Consider the following 23633-nt stretch of genomic DNA (forward strand, 5'->3'; position numbering starts at 1 on the left):
GAAGCTACAACACTGGCACAGCGGGGGTGCCAACACAGAGAACAGAGTTGTTAAATCCTTTACCATATTTTTATAAATCACTGTGCAGTGTTTGCCATCTTTTAGGATGGTAATTGTATTATTACTCATCCCCGTTTCCTGCCTTTCATCTTCTCACCAGTACCTGAACGCACCTGTTGCACCGGTGGGAATGCCCAATGAGCTAGTGCCCCTAGTGGCTGACAGATCTGTCTACCAAAGAATAATGGATAAGCTGGATTGTATCAAACTGTATAATAAAAACTGTCCCCAAGAACAGGCACAGGAAAAAAAAATTATATATATATAAAGTGTGTAGGTTTTAATTGAAATTCATGCAGTTCAATGTCTTATTGTACTAAGAATAGAACAAATGAACAATTTAAGTTTAAAAAGAAATCATGGAATCAATTTATAAACCAAAATGTATTCTAAATTCTTTATTATTATTATTCATCAAAGTAGCCCCCTTTGGCAGATATAACAGCTGAACACACTCGTGGCATTCTTTCTACAATGGAAATCAAATATTCTTCAGAAAGTTCTTCCCAGCTCTGTTGCAGAAGTTCCCATAAATGTGTGGCACTTGTAGGTCGCTTTGCTTTCACTTTTGTGTCCAGTTCATCCCAAACCAGCTCAATGGGGTTTAAGTCTGGTGACTGTGCTGGCCACTCCATGTTTTTAATCTTACCATCTTGTTTTTTTTTCCTAAGGTAGTTCTGGCATAGCTTGGACTTATGTTTTGGGTCATTATCTTGCTGTAGGATGAACCCCTGACCAACTAGGCGCATACCAGATGGTACGGCATGGCTAAATGCTGTGGTAGCCGTTTTGGTTCAGGGTGCCTTTCACTCTGTACAAATCACCGACCCTGGATCCAGCAAAACAGCCCCAGACCATCACGCTTCCTCCTCCATGTTTGACAGTTGATGTCACACACTGAGGAACCATCCTTTCGCCTACTCGACGGCGTACAAAAATCCTGTATGATGAACCGAAGATTTCAAATTTTGATTCATCGGTCCATAGCACCTTCTTCCAGTCTTCAGTAGTCCGTTGACGATGTTTCTTGGCCCAGGCAAGCCTCTTTTTCTTATTCTGACGTCTCAGCAATGTCTTTCTTACTGCAACTCGATCCATCAAACCTGCAGCTCCAAGTCTTCTCTTTACAGTTGAAACTGAAACTTGATTATTACGACCACTATTAAGCTGTGCTTGAAGCTGTTGTCCTGTGAGCCGCCTATCACGCAAGCTGTTGACTCTCAGAAACTTGTCTTCTGATTCTGTTGTGGCTTTGGGTCTGCCAGACCTCTTCCTGTCAGAGTTTCACCCAGTTTCTAAGGGCCTTTTGATGGTTAAGAATACTGTACTCACTGACACCTTGACTTTCTTCGCAATTTCTCTGTAGAAAAGACCAACATGCTTAAGTGTTATGATGGTCTGTCTCTCTTCCATTGTTAATTGCCTTTTTCCCGCCATTTTTATAGCAACACACTACTTTCTGCAGTACAATACTGTTCAAATAATGCTCACGAGGGTACGGCACCACAGTGTGTTCCAACAATACTTTTATACAAACAGAGGGGGTAGTAAGTAATCCAGACAAGTTGGAACACCTGTGGGAATTGGTAGCACCAACTTTCAAAGCTTGATCAACCTCCATTGCTGCAGAACAGCTTTACATTGTTTACCCATTTCTTGTTCCCTGAAAAAGGCCTTTTTGTAAATACTGAAATGTACATTATTTTTCAGTTTTGGGTAACCTTTTTTTTAATTTTTTTTATTAAACCTCAGGCAGTTCACCACTTACCTTTTTGTACCATTTCAAGTTATTCATTGGACTTGAACTGCTAAAATTTCAATAAAAAACCAAAAAAATTAGGGTGTTCTAAAACTTTTGACCAGTAGTGCATAAAATGTGTGTAGATATGGATGGATGGATGGAGATGGATGGATTGATAGATAGATGTGTATATGATTTCTTTGGACTTTGGAATTACATTTAAAACATTAAATGTTAAATTAAAAATGCATACAAATTAGAATAAATGATCCATGAGTATACTGTATAAATACGAACTAGCTTCATGTAATCCCGAGATGTATGAAGGGAGACTAGCTTTTATTTGGCAGCTCTGTGTGTGAAAGCTTTGCTGCTGCTCTGGGAGCAATATCTCAACTAATAAGACTGGTATACTGGTGACTAGTATTGTTTTATGTCACAACCGCTGCGAATGAAAAAGCCTATACTTCTTGCTTTCACATATGGGGCACATACATGTTTAGGTGAGAATAACTCAGAGAGAAGGGGTACACAGGGGAAATAAGGTGTGAAGCGAGAGACAACGATGAAGAGTGATGGATGTCATAGCGCGAGGGCAGCCCTGTCGACAGAATGACAGGGAGGCATGGACTGCGTGCTTTGGGAACAAGCAAGCAGGGTGGGAAGGAGAGGTGGGGAGTATTAAAGCTTGCACCTTGACATTTAGTATTTTAATCTATTTCTCCTTAGCAGGCACTCATCACATTCCGTGTATCCACCAACCTTTTGCTACATAAGCTCTGTGATCAGTTTAGCTTGGTTGAGATGTGAAGCTGATTCCATGAAGCACGAGTGGAAAAGCCTTTATTCCCATTAGTGGATAAGTGGATGATGATGACAATTTACCAAAAGCCCAAAACCATGTTGCTCATAAAATGGAGGGAAACACGACTTTGTCGTACACTGCAGGGGAATACAGAAGGGGGGGGAATCTGACGTTTCTTCATACTGAACAGAAGTGAAAGGGTGAATGAAGAGGGCTTGCGTGTTTGTCTCTGTCTGGTATCTGATAGCATCAACAAGGGAGCAGCGATCACACTTGTCTGTCGGATCTATCCATCAGTCGCTTTTCACAGATATCTCCATTTATCTGTAGCGAATCACTCCATCATGGCTGATCATTTCACCCATCTTCTGTGCTTCTTTCTTCCTATCCATCCTACCAAACCTCTTTCCTAATTTCTCATGTTTTATTACCTTATTATCCAATTTGTCTCTCCCTCCATCCACTCGTCCATCCATGTCCTCTTAACCTTTCTCCCATCAGCTTAGCCTCTTTAAACATTCCCACCATATCTCCTTTCCTCCTCCTTTCCTTATTTTTTCTCTTTTGCCCTCTTTCTCTCCCCTCCGTCCCACCTTCTCTGTCTCCACAAAAAGACAGCTAGTAATAAGGCCAAATCCCGCTGTTCCTCTCTCCTCCATGTTCCTATTATCCACCTCCTCCTGATACTAAGCACCACATTGCACTTCTTCCTTTTCCTCTTCCCCACTTTGCCTTCTCTCTGTCCTTCCTTCCTGCTGTCATGTGCTTTTCAGTGGACCTTTTTTTTTTTTTTTTTTTTTAATAAATCCAAAGCTACCCATGTAGCTCTAGAGGAATTGAAACCCTTACCCTGGCAGTATTTGTTGACTTCGGGGAGCTACAAGACCTCGCTCTTTCATCCTCTTTCATTCCTTACCGGTCTGAATTTGAATATCAGAAAAGGATTTAACTGGCATCCTATAAATCGGTTGTCTCTTCTCCTCATTGTGTCAACCAGCATTACTCACATCTGTCTCTCTCTTTCTACCAGTCCACCCCAACATGCAGCCTCCTCTCGTTTGTTTCTTTTATTGGAACACATTTGCATTCGTCACTCAAATGTATTAATGAGTCTTACAATGCCGCTGTGTGTGTATGGTTATGCTTGTCTGCTTTCTTTGTGCGTGACTGTATGCCCCATCCTCAAAAGAACAATTTCCAGTTCCAAAATAGGTTGAGTGCTAATTAGAGGAAGTGTGTTAGTCTTGCGTCCCACATCATCGTAAACTCCTCCATATGCTCACCATAAACATCCCACAGCCGCCGTCGGTCCGCCCCAGTTCGACAGTGTCATGATTTTTCGCCATTATCTTTCGTTTTCTTCATTGCCGTAAACAAAGCAGTCAGTCGCCTATGTATTGTGCCCGTTAAGTTTGAATTTCTGTGTCACAAAAAGAATACAAATCAAAACCTCTAAATGAATTACTCCCACATATTTTAGCTAGGATTTTTTGAGGCGGTTGAAGCGATGGTGATGCAAGGCCAATGAAACTGTCCAATTAAAGGCAACATCAACTGAACCGAACTACAGGTGTGAAAGCGTGCGAAAAGTTGTGACTGGTGACAAATACACAAAATCTAGAGAGCCCCAGGGACACGCACACTGTTCACATACCGCCTTGTTAACTCTAGTAACACCCAGGACCCTTGACTGGGTGTGTGAACACCAGAAACACACACACACATGCAGGAGGGCAAACCACCAGCACTGCAGCTACAGACACACACGCAGTCGTACAGGGTGTCAGTTCCAAAGAAACCACCTGTGACCGTTAGGGGTCATGCGTGGAGACTGCCGCACCATCAACGTGAACTGACTTCCTCCTGCAGAGTGTGTGTGTGTGTGTGTGTGTGTGTGTGTGTGTGTGTGTGTGTGTGTGTGTGTGTGTGTGTGTGTGTGTGTGTGTGTGTGTGTGTGTGTGTGTGTGTGTGTGTGTGTGTGTGTGTGTGTGTGTGTGTGTGTGTGTGTGTGTGTGTGTGTGTGTGTATAAGGCTGGCTCTGTGTGACAGAGAATGAACCTGTCACTATATGCGTCCTTTTTCAGGACTGTGTGTGCGCATAACCATCCTGGTTTCTTTTTCACATAATCTCTGGTCAGATCAATGTGTCCCGCGCCCCTCTGCCACTCATCGCCATGGTAATTATGGGCCCAAATTAGGTCAGTATTTTACGGAGTGACATTTCTATTTCTCCCTTTCCTCCATTACCGCACCTACCACTCAGTTCTCTGCTCATGCATTAGGTAGTATTGTCCAATTACTGTCTCACTTTCTTTTCCCCTACTCCGCCTCTCTGATGCCTCTCATCCACCCCTTCTCTCTCTCTCTCTCTCTCTCTCTCTCTCTCTCTCTCTCTCTCTCCCCCCGTGTTGTCCTATCATTTGTAATTTCATTTATCAAAATAGCCTGACAAAAATCATTACTAATAATATACGACCTGCACAGAAACCATTACTAATAATATAATCAAACATTTTAATCACAGGTATTTGACAATTGAAAGTGCTGAGGAATATATATATATTTTTTTTTAAATAGCTTTGCACATATGGGTCAATACAGCGGGACTAGTTTTTCGTCCTGTTCCTGCAGCTCATCCAGGAGAATCGAATGTGCTGGACGCTAAAATCTGTCGTCATTCATAGACAACAGCTTATTGAAAATTGGGTTGAAACGAGCATGAGCGCAATCCGAAAGGCCCTGTCACACTCTCAATTTTCAGATGAACTGCTCCTGGTTCCAGGTGTCGTAAAGGGAAACGCTAAAACCATTACAGGCAATCAATGCGATCGACATTTTTGGGATCATTTCTGTTACTCAGTCTTTATTCACTTAGAATGATATAGATCTCTGATATAGATATCCTTCCAGTTATGAGAGTAGCAATGATTACCTGAATAATTGAGAGAAGTTAAATAATTCCTGTAGAGAAATTGGTCTGTTGCAACAGGAATAGTAATTGTATACATATCATAGAGGAATATAGCAAAAAAACTAACAAAATAAAGCACGTGAGTTTCTTGACATTTTGTCAAGCAGAAACTCCAACACTTGAACGTCATTAAGAGGACCGATAAGGTGGAAAATGAAGCATGAAATAAATATATGACCTGTGTGTGCAGAATAGTGTTAGTAAAGTCCATCGGTACGTCCCATAGCACTTAAATTGCCTCCTCGAAGCCTCCACTTGCCTCCCTTCCGCGTCTTAGTCCCTGCCACCGAGGGGGCAAGGGAGAGACGCAAGGGAATCATCAGAGGAGAGAGGCAACGAGCAAATGTGTTTTTTAGAGGGATGAGACGTCCTTTCCTCTGAAGAGTCGGGTGAATAAGTTAGCTGTGCGGGCGGAGTTAGCAATTCCTTCAGCTGCACAGCTTCTGGGAAGGCTGCTCTCGTGTATTCTCGCCTATAGCTCCTCGATGATCCCTCCTCGATTCTCGGTCCTCGGGGACGAAATAAGAGTTTTGACGGCCTTCACCGAGGAGGGACAGAACAACATCCGGTTCATCCAAGGACCGAGGAGCTATCAAATCAGGGGGATGAGATTCAGCCCAGATCTGCAGGCTGTTGGCACCTGCTATGGATACGTTCAAACCTAGCTCTGGGTGCTATAACTTAGAAAATTGTAAAGTCATAAAGGCACGTTAGTTACAATGTAGAGCTGAGATCTAACTTTAAATGTACACTTCATCCGAGCAGCTTATTAACTAGTGACATTATGGAACAGTTAGAAAAATTATAGGGCCAAATAATCAAAGTACAAAAAAATAAAAATCTTGGATATTTTAAACAGAAGCACATTGGGACAGTCTACATCTTTACATTGATGACACTGACATGCAGCTGGATATTGAGCTATAGAGTTACTACAGACACTTATGATGTTGTTACTTCTGAAAATATCTGTGTGATACAGCCGTCCTCGCCTTAGTGAAAAAGGTCAAAGTACAATTGATCATTGAGTTTTATTAAGGCCATGCTAGAAAAACAAACACTGTTCAATAGCATACTTTACTTTTTTGTTGATGTCCATCAGGACTTTCCCTTTTAATTGCGCATAAAGAGATTTTGTAGAGTATTAAGTTGGAAACTCTAAATATAGGTAGCTACATACTGTATATTGTCATTTCCTCACTGCTTATAAGCAGCCTGAAGGTCTTTCCTGCAGTTTTTTTTCTTTAGTTTTTCATATGTCCACTTCCAGACACAAATTGAAGCCCATTCTTGAAAAAGAACACAGCGTTTACGGCCTAATGTGTTCTAAATATCTAAATTTAAAGACCTATTTTTCACTCCAGTTTACCTTTCCTGCACGGAGTCTGTTGACCCCTGGCTCCTGATTAATCCATATCTGGTCACACTACCGTTTCTGGCAGTGGCAGCTCTTTCCCTGCATACACTATCACTTTCTGCGTGGCAATAAATTCACAAAGGGCCACAACATGCCGTGTTGTCAGCCATAAAGAGAGCAATGACGTGTTGTTATTCGTATACATCTCCCCAGGAACACCAACTACATATTTGACCATATTTTATCCCTCAGGATAACACCATGTACACTAATGGGTGACGTTCTTGTCTATACTGTACCTCCCTCCGCCCCATTATCCCTCTCGCCCTTTTTCCTTAGTCTCACGTCCTGCTGTCACTATCAATTTGTATGTATGTGGGCTAGACTTTATAGGCAGGTGTACACTACATGCATGCTCTGCAGTGTCTGCATGCATACAGGTGGGTTTCTGTGTCCATAATTGAATGTCCCCGCTGTCGACGAGCCTCCTCCCAGTCTCATATTCCTGTCGTTTGTTGTTTTTCCATCCGATCCGCTCTCTCCTCCCTTCTTCCTAACTCTCCTCATTCGTCATTCCGCCTCTGTTTTCACACTGTCTGTTCTGTCGCTGTCTCCATCCCCTCTCCTAGTTCCATTTCATATTTTCCTCCACGTTAGTTTTCTTTCTAGTTATTATTCACTCTTTCTCTCTCTCCATCATTTCTCATCTCTCTCCCCCGTGTAGCTTTGTCTCGATCCGTCTCTCCCTCTGCTCTTAGTTGATTTGTTTTTGCAGCTTCATATTTCTTACCGTGTCGTCTTTCACCCTGTTTTCACATTGGTGTCTGCTTTCTATTTGATGCCCCTTTCTCTCTCCTCCCTGAATTCTACGTCTCTTGTTCTTTCTGCTCCTTTTGTCCTTGCCTCTCTCTCTCTCTCTCTCTCTCTCTCTCTCTCTCTCTCTCTCGTGTTGCTGATTTGTTTTTTCAGGTCTCCCTTCACTTTCTGCTTTCTATCCTCTTTCATCAAATTTTTTACACTCTTGTTCTGTCATTTTTCTTTCTCAGCCCCCCTCCCTTTTCCATTTATTTGTACATCTCGTATTGTCTCCCATTCTTACACCCTTCACCTCTCTCTCTTTCTCCCTTTTCAATGTCTCTCTATGGAAATCTTGTCTTTATTTGTCGCTTCTAAGTCCCGCATTCCTCCATCGAGCTCGCCCCTCCCTAACTCGTTTATTTTTAAATCAGATTCCTCCCTTCTCTCTTCCTCCTTCTCTTTATATACATCTGGTCCCCTGTTTCCTTTTTTCACAATATACCTCCGTTTCTTTTGCTAACACTGGCCTATTCGTCATTCTCTCTCTCTCTCTCTCTCTCTCTCTCTCTCTCTCTCTCTCTCCCTCTCCTCTCCCTCTCCTTTTCGTACCTGAATGCCATTTCCTCCATTTGCCTCCCTCCTTTTTCCCCACCCATCTCTCTCTCTCTCTCGCTCTCTCTCTCTCTCTCTCTCTCTCTCTCTCTCTCTCTCTCTCTCTCTCTCTCTCTCTGGTCTCTCTGTCTGCTCTGTCTTCATATCTTCAGGGTACATATTTGTATTTTCCAAGGTGTCTCACAGACACACTCTCTTTTATTCTGTAATTATTTTCTTTTCCCCAGTCTCTCAGTTGGTTGTTTACCAATTTTATCGTGTGTGTGTGTGTGTGTGTGAGTGAAACACATGCCTGTATGTATTCACATTAGAGTACTCTATGCTGAAATTAATGGGTTCCCATGTCTGCACTGTGTGTGTGTGTCAGTTTTAATCAGGTCCCTTGTACATTAGTAAAGGCTCACCTCTTTGCAACTCAGTGTTTTTTTTTGTGCACACTGCACAAAATGTCTGTGCTTAATTTAGGAACAATTCTCAGTGTTGTGTGTGTGTGTGTGTGTGTGTGTGTGTGTGTGTGTGTGTGTGTGGTGTTCAGTGATACGGAAACATTCTCAGTGGGCATGGGCAAGAGCACATAAGTTTTTGCGGATTTCACAATATAAACAAAGCTATTCCTCAATATGGAATAATCCCTTGATCTGTATCGGGGAAACATTGTGGCAAACATGGTTGGCAAAGTGGATACGTGTTGTTAAAGATCTGTACAGAGAACAGTCATTTATGTAATTTGAGGACCTTAAACAACAATTTAATTTAACTGACAAAGATGATTCTTGGAGATATTTGCCGTTGAAAAGTAGTTTGGGATCTGTTTTTGGACTGAGAAGGGAAGGAGAGAAAAATGTGGTTCAGGAGTTCCTAAATTATCCAAGCATTCTACATTCTGCCTCGGTATTTTATAACAAAATGTTAGGCACTCAAACCAAACTATGTGAAGGCTTAAAGACTAATATGGCAAAAAGATTTTGGTAAAGATATTGATGAAGGATTATGGTAGGACATTATCTCAAATGTGGGAAGGGCTACAAGGGATGCCAGAAATAAATTCATCCATTCTAAAATTGTGCATAGATACTATTTTACAACTAATAAGTTGTCTAAAATGGGCTTAACCCAGGACAATAAATGCTGGAAATGTAAGAAAGAGGTGGGTACTTTTCTCCATGAATTATGGGATTGCCCTTATGGGAGGCAGTGTTAAAAAAAGTTTGAATGGTGACAACCCCTGCCGGAATCCCCACAATTATGCTATTATGTTAGGGGATAGGTCCATCATGCCCCCAGGCATTGCTAAATCAGAAGCTGGACTGATGCTGACGGGTTTTATTGTAGCTGCCAGAATAATTTTGCGTAACTTGAAGAGTCCAAATAGACCAGACGTTACGGACTGGCTTAAACTTATGACAGAAATAGCGGCCTTTGAACTTCTGATCGTAAGGGTACAGAATGTTCCAAGCAAAAACAGACAAGCATGGATGTCTTTTCAATATAGTATTACCACGGACTTTTAGAGGGGAAGTGGGGCATTGGTGGATAGAGGATGATTATGGATGTGCAGGTACACGTGTGTTTAAATATATGTGGGTAATTCAATTCAATTTTATTTATAGTATCAAATCATAACGAGTTATCTCGAGACACTTTACAAATAGAGTAGGTCTAGATCACACACTATAATTTACAAAGCCCCAACAATTACAGTAATTCCCTCAAGAGCAAGTAGTGCGACAGTGGCGAGGAAAAACTCCCTCTTGGGAAGAAACCTCGGACAGACCCAGGCTCTTGGTAGGCGGTGTCTGACGGGGCCGGTTGGGGGTGTGATGAACAGTGGCATTAATAGTCACATTAATAATGGAACAGTGACTTCAAATGGTAGTCATAGTAGTTTATGTCATATCAGTGCGCTGCAGGGAGTTACAGGACAACAGTGTGTATGTAATGGGTTTATGGCTGCCGTTTATTAGGGGTCCAAGCCCCAGTCCAAAGAACCGACGGTAGCAAGAGCTATCATTGACTTGAGATCCTTGTTCAACATCCCACTACGATGCTCTATACCAAATTTGGCATATATCAGCCTTTAGGGGGCGCTATAAGCAGCGTTTTTTTGTTTTGGCAAATAACTCAATGCATTTAAATGGGAAATGTGCAATTGCAATATCTCTGCCACAGTGAATGCAATCAACATGAAACGTGTGATGCTCGTTGGGCATGCCGCTCTGAAGCTCTGTACCAAATTTGGCGAAGATTGGCCATTAGGGGGAGCTATAATCAACATAAGTGTTTTGGCCCTGTTAATCAATGTTAATAGAATATTTGCAATGTAACGGGGCGTGCTCCCCTGTAGCCCCCGTGGACGGCCTTTTCCCCCAAAACAGGCTGAGGGGTCGGGCGGCTGCTCGCGTAACCATAAAACATTAAGGGTGCATGCTGTCTTTCTAAGGTTCTGAAATGCAAACAATTGTGAGCACCCACGGACGAAAAAATAAATCTGCGCCTATGACACCATTTACATCAACCTGACCACCTCCCCTGTTCTTTCAACCACCACACCTGCCTACCCCCCTCCACCCTCTCAGTCACTCTCTCATTTCTCTCTGCTGTTCCCTGTGGTCAGGGGGGTTAAGAAGTTTGTTTATTGTAGAGAATTGTTAAAGGTAGTCTGTATATGCATGGAGATGACCTGTTAACCACTACATTTGCATTGGCAGAGTACCGCAGACCTTGTGCATCAAACCTTTCGATATTCACCAATGTTTGCCCCCCCCCCCCTACTGTTTGTATTTACGAGGCAGCTGGCTGAGGGAGGGAGCAACTGCCTTTCCTTTTTTTTTCTATTTTAGCATTCAGTCCATTGTGTTTTTAAAATGATCACATTTTCTGTTTTTCTCCGAAAGTGTTTTCGTTAATCTTGGAAGAAAAAAAATCAGGGCCCCAACATTGCGGAGTTCTCAGCACCGAGGACCGTTTGAAACCCTCCGTGACTGCCTAAGTTACAAAGCCTGAGATCATGATTGACTAACTTCATAAAGGTTTATATGGGAGACCTCATTGTTTAGATACAGTAAAATCATCCTTTAGTAAAACTACCCATTCATACTGGAATGACCGTTCCATTCATAGATTTTAGGACATTGGGCTCTGATCTAATTTGTACTGAAATTATTAGAAGAAATTGAAAGTAGTGTTTGAATTGGATGAGATTTAGTTAGTTTTACAGACATTGTTTTGCTGCATTGTGTTCATGATCATACTCCTGCATAAGATGGTGCGTTTAAAAGAGAAAATGAGCGTGTTGAGATAAGACTCGACTGAGAGAAACTTAGACACAGGAACACTTTAATCGAAATAAGCATGAGGTGAGAAATGATGCCTACAGTTGTTTAAAATGTACTGTAGTAATTATCCATATCAAATGAGCATTGCTAGTGCATTAGATAAGAACAACAAACAGTTTTCAACTTAATTACTGATATGTATCTTTTTATGTTTGGTATGCTTTCACAGTCGTTGTGTGAAGATAGTAGTGAATACCATCCAGAATCATGTAGAGCATGAATATCTTGTAAATATGTCAGATTGAAATAAGAGTAAATAAAGAGCAATCAAGCTGGTAAACAAGGGCCTGTGGTTATGAATGATTTCAGAAAACCATAAGACTACAAATCACTGTAGGATACTAGTTCTGTAAAATCCCACTGTAGAACAGCCTGTCAAATCTTGTACAGCGGTACTTTGTATCAGTAAACCAACAGTTGGCTCGTTTAAAGTCATTTCTCTTGAGGTCAAATTTTAGAATCTGTGACCCTCAGTTGCCAAGGCAGCATAGAGAAAAGCCTAATCACAAGATGAATCTGACCTCATTTTCTTAGACAAAGTCACAACTTTTAATTGGTATTAGTGACAGCAGTCGCACGCTTTTCCTCTGTGCACTGTGCAAGTGATTCTCTCCATGTTAATGGTAGCTAGGAATTTAAGATTGAATTTTTTCTGACGCATACCGGCCCTTGTGAATCGATCATTAACCATTTACCGACAAGCAGGCACAGAGTCCCAGTTCACCCATCCATGACGCATGGACGTACCTTCCGCTCTCAGTGTCCAGGCAGCTGCAGACTTGTGCCAGTTGTGCAGCCATGATGTCGCGTGCATTGTCGTGGAAACATGCAGCCACTTTCTGTCAGAGTCCTGAAGAGTATGTCCAGGCCTGTCTTCACCGCATCCACCTGTGAGGTTGTCAGCCGTGTCTCTGCCTGGCCTACTCTGTGAATTGGACGGCCAAATTAACCCGCCAGCCCTCATCTCTCCCCGTGGTGTGAGCACCGTCCAGCAGAGTGCCACGAACTTTGCCGAAAAAAAAGAGCAGCCTAACACTTAACTTGTTGCTAAGCCCAGTTCAGACCAAAGATTCGCAACGAGACGAAACAGTTTTAGAACGTTGCAGAGAAATGTTGCAGCGGACTGAACCAGTCCGTCTCAGCTCGACTCAAACCAGCTGATTGTGTTGCTGCGTCTCAGCTGGTCGAGTCACCAGTTGCTGGTTGTAGAACGAAAGGGACGTCACTTGTTTCAACAGCCAATAGCAAAGTCATCTTGTAAAGTCAGCTACAAACTATAGAAATATAATTATTACAAACTTAACTGGTCAAAATGGCAGCGTTTTAGAAGGAAGCGCAACGTTATCCACATTCATATTTAGATGCAACAAATGATGTATTCAGCTACAAAAAGCCTTGAAGTCGGAAGTTGGAACGGAAGTACAAAGAGTTGTTGCTATGGAGATGATACACAGTCGCATTGGTGTGAGCTGGCAGGTTTTTAGAGCGCTGCAGAGCGGTGCGTTGCAAGTAGTTGGAAGTTTCAACGTGTCTCGTCGCAGATCTTCGGTCTGAACTGGATTAACTAGCAGTTAGAAAATGGAAACCCTTTCAATGGAATTCCATTGCTAGGCAACAGCCTGGCCCCTTGTTAACTTCCTGTCAGTTGATGTCATTTACGCGGTATTATGGATCCCATGTAACTTCTAGGCAAGTCCCGCCCTACGAAAACCGGCCGATTGGTTGTGGTTAAGCATTGACCTCGAGTGGTTAAGGTTAGGATAGCCGATTGGTCAGGGGATAGGACCTGAACATATCGGGTTACGTTACCTTGCGTAAGCATTGACGCCCGGCCAATAGTAGCGTGTGAATGCTATTGAAGGGCGGGTCTTGCCTATAAGTTGTGTGGGTTCCTTAATAATGCGTCATTCACATTAAAGCTTACGCCGCCTTCACACTGGCAGTTGAAATCAGCTCCGATACGGCTTTGAAATGACCGGAAGTCATTCATTTCCTATGGAGAATCACAGACCCCATGCGAATGGGTCCGAACCGGGTCCGAACGAATGCGGTGCGAAGAAAATCGTGTCAGTTGGTCATCCGGATGCGTTCAAAAAATTGAACTCTTGCGAAAGGCTACGGACGGTTCCTATCCGACGGAAGTTAGCGTTGCTATGGTACTGATAAACAAACCTGCTAATGCTAATTGGTTAGCTAGCAACAGACACCGAACTATTGACATTTTACCGCTATATCACATTTAATCACCCTGACATGTCAACGTCTTGGGCAACTTTTATCCACGCAGCAGCCTTTCTATTTATAGCTTTATAAGAGAGGTCAGAGAGAATCGTGAATTCAGACACTAATCACTCATTCTAGTCTCTCTGCCATTTTTGTGAGTCGCTTCCGAAGCTTTTCAACGGTGTAGTACGACGTCCGCTGGGGGCGTATTGCGTATTGCGCAGCTGATTTCAACTGCCAGTGTGAAGGCGGCGTTAGATCGGGCCCAAAAAATCAAGCCCGACCCTACCCGAGCCCGTGCATGTTGTGTCTGAGCCCGGCCCAACCCGACACATTAACTTTAATTATGAGCCCGAGCTCGATTTAAACCCGACAATGTTTTTATACGTGAGCAGTTATAACTGACGTTCTCAACTACAATTCCGAGTTGTTTGAACTACAGAAATCTGTTTAGAATGATCTTAATGAATAATGCAACAAGGACGAAGCATGTAAACTGCATTGTTTATTCAGAATGGAATGGATCTGAATGAAGAAACATAAAAAAAAAAAAAAAACTCAACGCATCTCTCTGAGGGCTTTCCTTGCCCTCCGGGGTATGCTTGGAAAAGCAACAAAAGAGGACATTGAAGGCTGACTATCATCTTTTCTGCCACGGCAAGCCTGCTTCATGTGCCTGTTCATCGTTGAAGTCCCCGTTTTTTTTCTGTCATAGGCGAGCAGTGTGCCACACTTAATGCACTCGACAAAGCCAACGCATACATACACAGGCCCGGTGTGATGCGTGCGAGTGGAGTAGACACTGCGCATGACACGTGTTGCATTTTGTAACTTTGTAGCCTAATTTGTGCAACTTTGTACACATTTGTTGCATATTCTCCCCACCCACATAGGCTAATAAAGTAATGATTAAAAAAAACACAAATGCTTGATCAAGGGCCCGGCCCGAGGATAGTGTCGGGAAATATCGGCTTGACCGACGGGCCGGGTCAAGTCGAGCTCGGGCAGAGAATCTAAACTCTAATTCACATACACTGGAACAGGAAATCTGGAGGCCATTTAGAATGTTTATGTTTACATCTACTGTATGAAAAGGTTTCTTTTACAATGCAAGATTACTTTTGTATTTTTGTTTTAATAATATAGAGTTTAACTGATAGTAATGAACGGTAGAGTTGACAGATTAATAATTACTAGTGGTAACCTTTGTAAAACATCCCCTGGGTCCTCCAGCGGCACTGCAATAGCGTGACAGGAGCCACAGCAAGCCTTTGTTTCTCAAACGTTGAAACGAGCAGCCATATTATAATGCGGAGATTGAGTCGGTCTGTCGGTGGTATTTGATGACTTAAAAGAAGAATTGCGGTCATTTAATTGAGCGTGCTGGACGAGTTTATCCGTGAATCTAAATATGAATGAATGTTGGGCCAGTTGGACAGAAATGTGGGTCAGATTGACACAAACACATGTCATTCTCAATAGTTCTCAGTTACCCTAATTATGGAGAATATATTATTAATATATAGGATAGGGGTGTGTGTGTGTGTGTGTGTGTGTGTGTGTGTGTGTGTGTGTGTGTGTGTGTGTGTGTGTGTGGATGCAGTGTTTGTACTGCTAATGAGCATTGTTCAGTGTTTGGTCCCACAGACACCAAAGCAGTATGTACTGTATGTATGCAAATCCGCCAGTGTGGAACTGTTTTCTACTCGGGTATACGTGGCTCAGTTTGGGAAGTTTTTCACCATCTCAACATGCTGACCAACCCCTTAACTTTCCCTTCACCTCATCTCTCCTTTTAATCTCTCTTTTTGCATAATCTGTCCTCCACGCTCTTCGTGTCCATCCCTCGTTCTCATCCCGCCTCTTCTCCTCCTCCTCTACATCTTCATCACCCGCTCTTCTTCGGCGCCTTCCATTTCTTGCATATTTTCTTTTACTCTCGCTCCTGATCCCCACGTTTGCTCAACTCTTTCCCTACTCATCTTTATTCCAGCTCTCATCTAGTTAATTTTACACTTTTTCTTTCATTTCCTTTCATCTCACTTCTCCCTCCTTTTTCTTTTATTATTTCTTTCCCTCTTGACATGCCGAATATGTGTAAGAGGTTTCAACGCAAGTGTCCTACATAACCACAGTCTGGCTGTAGTGGGGGTGTGTGCCTTTTTGTGTCTTTTTTTTTTTTTTTTTTTTTTTCTGGTGTGTGTTTACTGAAGTGTGCACGTTTACAGGTTTAGTGATGCATCTGCATCTCAGTATGCCTGTGTGTGTGTGTGTGTGTGTGTGTGTGTGTATGTGTTCACGCGCTTGAGTGTGTGAGGGTGGTTTTATCAGCTCTTGCAGATGGCCACAGCCTCTCATCCATCGTTCCAGCGAAATGAAGAGCCCTCTGAAGAGTGAAAGCAGAGAAGAAAGGAATGGACAGACAGACAGACAAAAAAGAGAGAGAGAGAGAGAGGGAGGGAGGATGAAAGAGGGTGATGAGTCACAGTGCGAGTGTGGGAGAGAAAGGGATGGCGAAAAACTGCAAGAGGTGGAAAAGAGAAGAGGGCCATCAAAAGATGGAGAGATTGAGAGGAGTGATGGAGAGAGGAAACACCGTGGGGTGTGTGAAGTGTTTATCTAAGTGTGTGTGTGTGGGCTTGTAACACAAGCGCTTCAAACCTATTGGCAATAAGAATTTAAACCAAGTTTTTGATATTTGATCAGGCTTGTCAGCTTTAAGTGTGTGTGTGTGTGTGTGTGTGTGTGTGTGTGTGTGTGTGTGTGTGTGTGTGTGTGTGTGTGTGTGTGTGTGTTTCCCTGCAAGTGGGCATTTCTGAGTGAATTCTTTGCTGATGTGCAGCTCGCTGCAAAGGTTTGGTCACATAGCTAGAGGTGTGCATGCACATTTGTTTGTGTGTGACAGTTGGCTTGCACTGAAAAAAGAGGCTCTTCAAATCGCCTTGGGATACGGAGTGTTTGCGATGCAACACCCGCAGGAGAGAAAACAAACAGAAAAGAGACGGAGAGAACCATAAAAAATAAATAAAAACAAGCGAGCGCGGGGGGAGATGAGTTTGTGCCGCTTCAAGAAGCCGTGCAGCAAGCGGCTGGAAAAGGTGAATGAGGGACAAAGTGTAACTCTGAAAACCGACTTTAAACCGCCAGAAAGACTCCGGGGTGGTGAGGGGGGGGGGGAAATCCAGCAAAGAGGGGAGGAAGGATTGCTGACAGGTTGACTGAAGAGGAAGTTGATGGAAAGAAGGCTGACCCAGGGAGCAGAGAGGCTTTTGTAAACCGCTTAAGGAAGTAAGAGTAAAAGGGGAGAAGAGAAGGAGGTCTCTGTTAGCATTTTGTCCTTTTTGATTATTTCTACCTGTTGGACTGTGAAATGTCACTTCCCGCAAGCTTTCTATTTTATTGGGGGGAAAAGACAGTTGTGGCATTCAGTGATGAAAGAAAAAGATACAACAGAACGGAAATAGTCATGAAATGGAGGCACAACAATGATCAAACCCACTTTCTTTTCTTAGTGTGCTGATGGTTTTTACATTTTCTTATAGACCATGTTTTCTAAGTCAATGAGGGTGGCCATTTTAAAAAGTGAAGAGATTAATTTAAAAACTAGTAAAGTTCAGGTAACATAGGATAAAAGAGGCTTAAAAAGCAAAAAATAACAAAAGCTTAGCTTATGCTAAAGAGTTTACAAGTCTGAAGTCTGAATTGATCTCTTCAGGTTGGTCTTTCCAAAGTCCAGACAAGGCAGGACACCTTTTTAACGACAAGGCAATTGAAAGTACTTAATATAATATAAAGCATTAAGATACACTAGAAACAAGTAAACATAAAGACACCTGTAAGTAGGATTTTAAAGATGAAAATAAAATAGATAAAAATAAGCTTAAATAAATATAATTAATAGTAATACAAATAAATTGAACTAAATGTAATAAATAGGATGTAGCAAACAAGAGTTTTAAGCCTTAATTTAACTGAGAGTGGAAGCATACCTTAGGTTTCCTGGGAGTTGCTCCAGAATATGTGGTAACTAACTACTGGTACTGGTACTGTAACTACTACCGAATGCAGTGGTTTTGACCTAGCGGGGGTAGGGACAGTCAGTCTAGTGGCCTTGATGGCAAAGACTCAACGACCACTTTTTCTTTTGTGTAGAATTTTAAACGAGCATAAAAGCAGCAGTCAAGGACTTCAGGGCGTGAAGTGATACACAAAGAGTTTAAAGGTCAGTGGAAGTGAGAGGTGAGCCATGCTGTGCCTTTTTTTAAAAGCAGTTCCAAATATCTTAAAATCAGCCCTAAAATCAACAGGTCATCAGAAGAGTGCCGAAAGGATCGATGCAATATGCTCCCATTTATAAAAGAAATGGGACTGGTCCATTTTATGGAGAAAGTTATAGTACAAACAAGATTTAAGTGAAGGAATCAAGATTGCACGGTTGTTTCAATATGCTCAAAGAAGAAAAAAAAGTAGAAGCAGTTCTGAAGTGCTGAAGGATAATTAGCCAAAGTGCTGAAAAATCTGGCAATCCAGTCCAATTATTAGGAGTATAATAAAAAAAAAAAAATATATATATATATATATATATATATATATATATATATATATATATATATATATATAACCTGAAAGGCAATTAGAGGGGCATAGGGAGGAGACTGAGGAATGAGTATGACTAATGACAGATATAGGAGAAAAAAATGGGGGAGGAGAATGAAAAAGAATAAGCTGGGAAAAGCCACCTAATCTAATTCATTTTTGAATCCCATTTAGCTCATCCATAGACATAGTGACCGGCTAAATCAGTCAGGCGTAATGACCAGAATGTGCAGCACTGGGGGAAATGCAGCCACCACTTCTTTCATGGCTGTGGATTAGAGCTGGTCCTACTGGTTACACAGATTTTTCAGTGGACAGCGCTGGGCAATTAAAATAAAATTAGAGGGAACATTAGCAATTAAGCAAGAATTGGATTTTGACTAAAGCTTTTTATCTAGTCCATATGCTGTACGTGAAACCAGCCATATTAATGCGACTCGCCATTTAATGATTGAGACGTATAGCAGACTTCGTCATTTTATTCTCTGCCGTGCACGCAATGTGAATGTGCAGCTGCTGATCCCGTGGCGTCCCCGCTCTGGGAGCCACCTTCTGTTTTTGTTTACACGCTGTATCTGCAGTCCAATCCCTCCCACACAGGTAGAATAATGTCTTGTCTCGCCGCGCTCCCGCAAAACCATTCATCAAGCATTTCAAATGTCAGAATGGTAATGAACTCAACTGTTGACACCAGATGGATGTCAGCTAGAAAATCAAGTAGCTTTTCTGTCTATTGGTTGACTTTAGACATACAAGTTCACTCCAAACACAAGTTCAAATAGTTGACATATTTCTTTGGTAATAGTTTTCATTGTTCAGTTAAATTCTCCGATCTGGGAACTAAGTCTTTTAAAATATCTGTTGTTTAAAAGTCTTAAAGTTTTAAGTTCACCCGGCAATCTGTGAACTAGACAGGAATTTGAACACCCAAATAAAAACAGCGTATTCATCTTGTATGGATAGCTAGAGGTTTTTGGCTCCAGCCCTACAGCAGTACCATTTGTTTCCCATCTCCATATTTTCCCCATTAAGACCCATTCACATTCTTGTCTCTACCTTTCCCTGCCTGCTCTGCCTGTGTAATGTACTCGCTTAAGGCTCACAGGTTGCAGAGTGTCCATTCCTCATCTCACAAATGTGTTCCACTTGGCTGCTTTACTGGCATGCCATGGCAACATCCTTACTCCAGTTTTGCTGTTTTCTCTGCTGAAATTTGGGACAATTCCTGAGGTCTTGTATGAGCTGAATGGATTTCAAAAATATTTCCCTGAATTCCTGAAAAGAGTATTTATTTTATTTTTTTCTTGGTGCAGTAATTGGATATTTAGGTTGAACGGTGAGCAGTGTCCGGTGGCCTGATGTTGGGTCATGCTGAAGCCAGCCGATGCCTGTGCAGCCGAGCGTTATGGGCAGTGCACAATAATAGCTTGGCTGAACGGTGACATGTGGGTGTAAATGTGGTCGACGCTGCCAGGGACCAAGCCACCCAACTGACAATATCCCAACATTCAGCACATGATGGATTATCGACTGCTGAGCCAAGAAATGTCAAACTAAGCCGAGTGTCGTCCTTTAATAATTTCTTTCCCACTTTTGAAAATCTACAAGAAAAGGAAACTGAATGCATTGCAGCAGTAAATGTCGTTGGGGGTGGCTGTTCCACCGGCCGGGGATACTTTGGCCACAGTTGGCACCCCCCCAACCCTTAGGCCACTAGGACACCCCGAATGATACATTTATAAAAAAAGATCTATTATAAATTGATAAGTACAAGTATCAGTATATTATAGTAGTATAAGAAATAAAAAGAGCAAACACACTGGCAATAAATAATTCTATGGTGAATCAAAACCTGACTTTTAAAATTAACTTGGTAGGTTTATTCTTAAAGATTTTAAATTCAACTTTTTGTTAAATTCAATTTGCAGACGTTAAAATGAAATGAGGTCGAACCAACGGAAGTGCTTTTATATACATTTAGATTGATTTGATTTATTAATTTATTACAACTAAATACCAAAAAGGTCTATAATGTTTTTGGTAGCACACACTGGACACCATATGATAGGGCAGGTGTCAAAATATGTCATGAATTATACATTTTTTTTGTATCCATCTTTAGTCCAACTTCAAGCCAGCCCTGCAGTAACGAGTTGGGTCTGTGTACCACAGATATGTTCGCTCTCCCTGCACCTCTCTCGCGCTCTATCACATCTTTGAAACTAGCTTAGCAGGGGGAGAGGACCTCAGCAGTGGCATTCTGCTTCAATAAAATTTTCTTTGACCTTTCATTTTTTATAGTAAAACTAAATCTCCAGACACCCGAGTTCACTCAGTGCCTTGTAAGCCTAAAGCCAAAGTGAAGTCCGCTGGATGTCTCTGTGGTGTGCTGTGACAGACAATGTCTGGTGTTAGCCGGGTTGGATGGTGGTGACCATAGGACTGTGGAGAAAAGGATATTATTTTTATTTTCACAAAGCTAAGAAAAATCTCCAACCAGTACAGTGTTTCCTTTAGGATTTTTTTTTTTTTGCACTGGGGGCAGGTCTGTCCGAACAACAACAGCAGGATCATTTAAAAGGCAAAATTTTTTTGTACAGCCCTATTTCTGATACTGTGGTGGCAGAAATTTTGCCAATGGTAGGCCGCCACTACAAAATCAACATAGAGGAAACACTGCAGTGTTCAGTTCACTAGAGAGTGAGGTTTTCCTAGTGTGCACTACATTTTCTATTTGAACCCAGAGTTGGCCTGGTTGCAGTGGTGGAAGACGTATTCAGATCCTTTTACTTAAGTAAACGTACTGTTACAAGTAAAGGCCCTGCATTGAAAATGTTACTTAAGTAAAATTATGTAAGTATCATCAGGAAAATGTACTTAAAGTACCAAAAGTAAAAGTACTGGAGAAAAATCCTCACATTTTAGAAACTGGAACATCAAAACAGTTCTGTCAATCAACTAAGTGTTTAAACGTCTTATAAACTACATGTGTTATGTGTGCAAAAATCTTAATTTGTAAAGTAACTAGTAACTAAAGCTGTCCGATTAATGTAGTGGAGTAAAAAGTACAATGTTTCTCTCTGAAATGTAGTGGATTAGAAGTATAAGGTGGCACAAAAAGACTCAAGTAAAGTACAAGTACCCCAAATTTGTACCTAAGTACAGTACTTGAGTAAATGTACTTAGCTACATTCCACCACTGCCTGGATGTATTGAAGCTTTTAAGCGTTTTTTTAACAGACTAAAAAAGATCCTGCAGTCCGCTTTATTACCTCCAGTGCACCTTTTGCCTTATTTCATGTCTAAATGACAGAGTGCAGGCAAGAGTGACTCAGCGTTAATACAATTCATGGCTCCCTTTGGTACCTTCACCGTCATTATCCTGCTCAGGCCAGATACTCCGGCTGCAGAGGTGTGGCACACTTGTGTGTGCAAAGGAGAGAAATTACATGTAGTGTGCCTTTGTTCACATTGTGACGACTGGCACATATTTATAGGCGTGTGTTTAATGATGTGTGCATGTGAATGTTGTGTGGGCTGAGACATTTAGATTCAGTTGGAATGAACATGATGGCCTGTGTGCATGGGTTTGTTTAATCATTTCTGAATAGATGGAAAGACTGAATGTCATTAATGCGGGTCATGTAGACACCTTGCCAAGACAGTGAGTCTCTGAAAGCGACTCATAAATTTAGAGAGAGAGAGGGAAGAGAGGGAGGTGTAAGGGTCAACCCAGACCAGTAGGGAGAGAGGGCAATGAAAGAGAAAATTCTAGATGCATGCGGAGAGACAAGAGAAGACTGCTTTCCTCTTCTCCCTTTTCTCTCCCCAGTGTGGCCATCTGTACAGAGTGTGATTAATCATCCTGTTTCCCCAGACGTAGCAAGCTGATGCTGGGACACTCCAAGCCTGTGTGTGCGTGTGTAAATATCGCACTTGTGGATGAGTTTGTGTGGCTATTTTTTTGTTCGTTGTTAATTCTGCAGCCATGTGTTAGCCTGCGTATGCGTTTCTGCTCGCCCCTGTGTATGTGGGAGAAAGACAGACAGAGAACATGTGTGCATGTCTATTGGCATTTATGACACATTCTATTTGTTTACCGTTGTGCTGCCGACGATTCGGCCAGTCCCCGTGGCAACCAGGCATCGTTGATGGTGTTAATTAGCGACATGTCCGTAACGGTCTGCTTAACTGCAGAGTAGGGAGGGAGAGAGATAAATGGGGGTGGTGTAGGGGGGGAAGTATTTGGGAAGAAGAGACGGATGTAGGTATCTACAGACAACTTTATCTCTTAAAAAATTATTTGAAATAAGTTTAGTTGGAAATGTAATGCTGCCCCTCCAATTACATGTTTTGTTACCATTCATGCTGAATGCATCTGCACACTGAACATTCACTGTTGGTGTATTTCGTTTGTGTTGGGTACAATATCTGCCCCTGGCAACTCCTAAAGTATGGTTATTGTCTTTATGGTAACTCAAAGCACTTGGTAAAGGTTAGGGAAAGCTATTGGAAAAAGTCAACTCTAACTTGAAGCATGAGATGGGATTGATTTGACTTCTAAAATATTAACCAAAACCACAATCTCTCATGCTTTGTGTGCCAAACTATTCAGCTGACATTTTCTGTGTGACTTCTACTACACGAATGTCTCATTTCCTGGAATGAAAAAAGAAAAAAAAAAACACTGTCTCAGTGCAGGAAACGTACTGTATTTGGCAAAGCAAATTACTTATAAATTAACGTATTTGGTAGAAGACAGGGTTGAGAGAGAAAGTGAAGAAGTGGGGAGCTTGAGGATTAATGGAATAGTTGGCAAATGGCTGATTATTTTGCATGGTGGGTAATTGAAGGCAGGGAGAGGAGGGAATGAGTTAGTGATGGTTGACTATGAGGAATGAAGGGATGGTGAAGAGGAAAGAGTTGGAGGAAGGTTGATGGACATTGAAGGGTAGACTGCATGGCAGAACATTTCTCGGAGTGGCAAGTCATTAATGGAAGGATGGAGTACGGACATCGGGATGAGGGAAGGATGGACTGAACAGAGGTGTGGGAAGACAAATTATGGATGGATGGATGGATGGATGGATGGAGGGGGACACATTTAAAGTGACTGTTGATTATCTTCCCTGGTA

At 42.0% G+C, this 23633-nt stretch overlaps 1 protein-coding gene across 2 annotated transcripts in view; it reads left to right on the forward strand.

Annotated features, from left to right (window-relative positions):
• The window catches only part of LOC120573489 (pyruvate carboxylase, mitochondrial-like), a 156925-nt gene that overhangs the window by 104601 nt on the left and 28691 nt on the right, over nt 1-23633 (forward strand). The gene's annotated exons all lie outside the window — the stretch shown is intronic.

The sequence above is a fragment of the Perca fluviatilis genome, chromosome 14 (genome assembly GCF_010015445.1).
Source record: "Perca fluviatilis chromosome 14, GENO_Pfluv_1.0, whole genome shotgun sequence".
NCBI classification, from domain to species: Eukaryota; Metazoa; Chordata; class Actinopteri; order Perciformes; family Percidae; genus Perca; species Perca fluviatilis.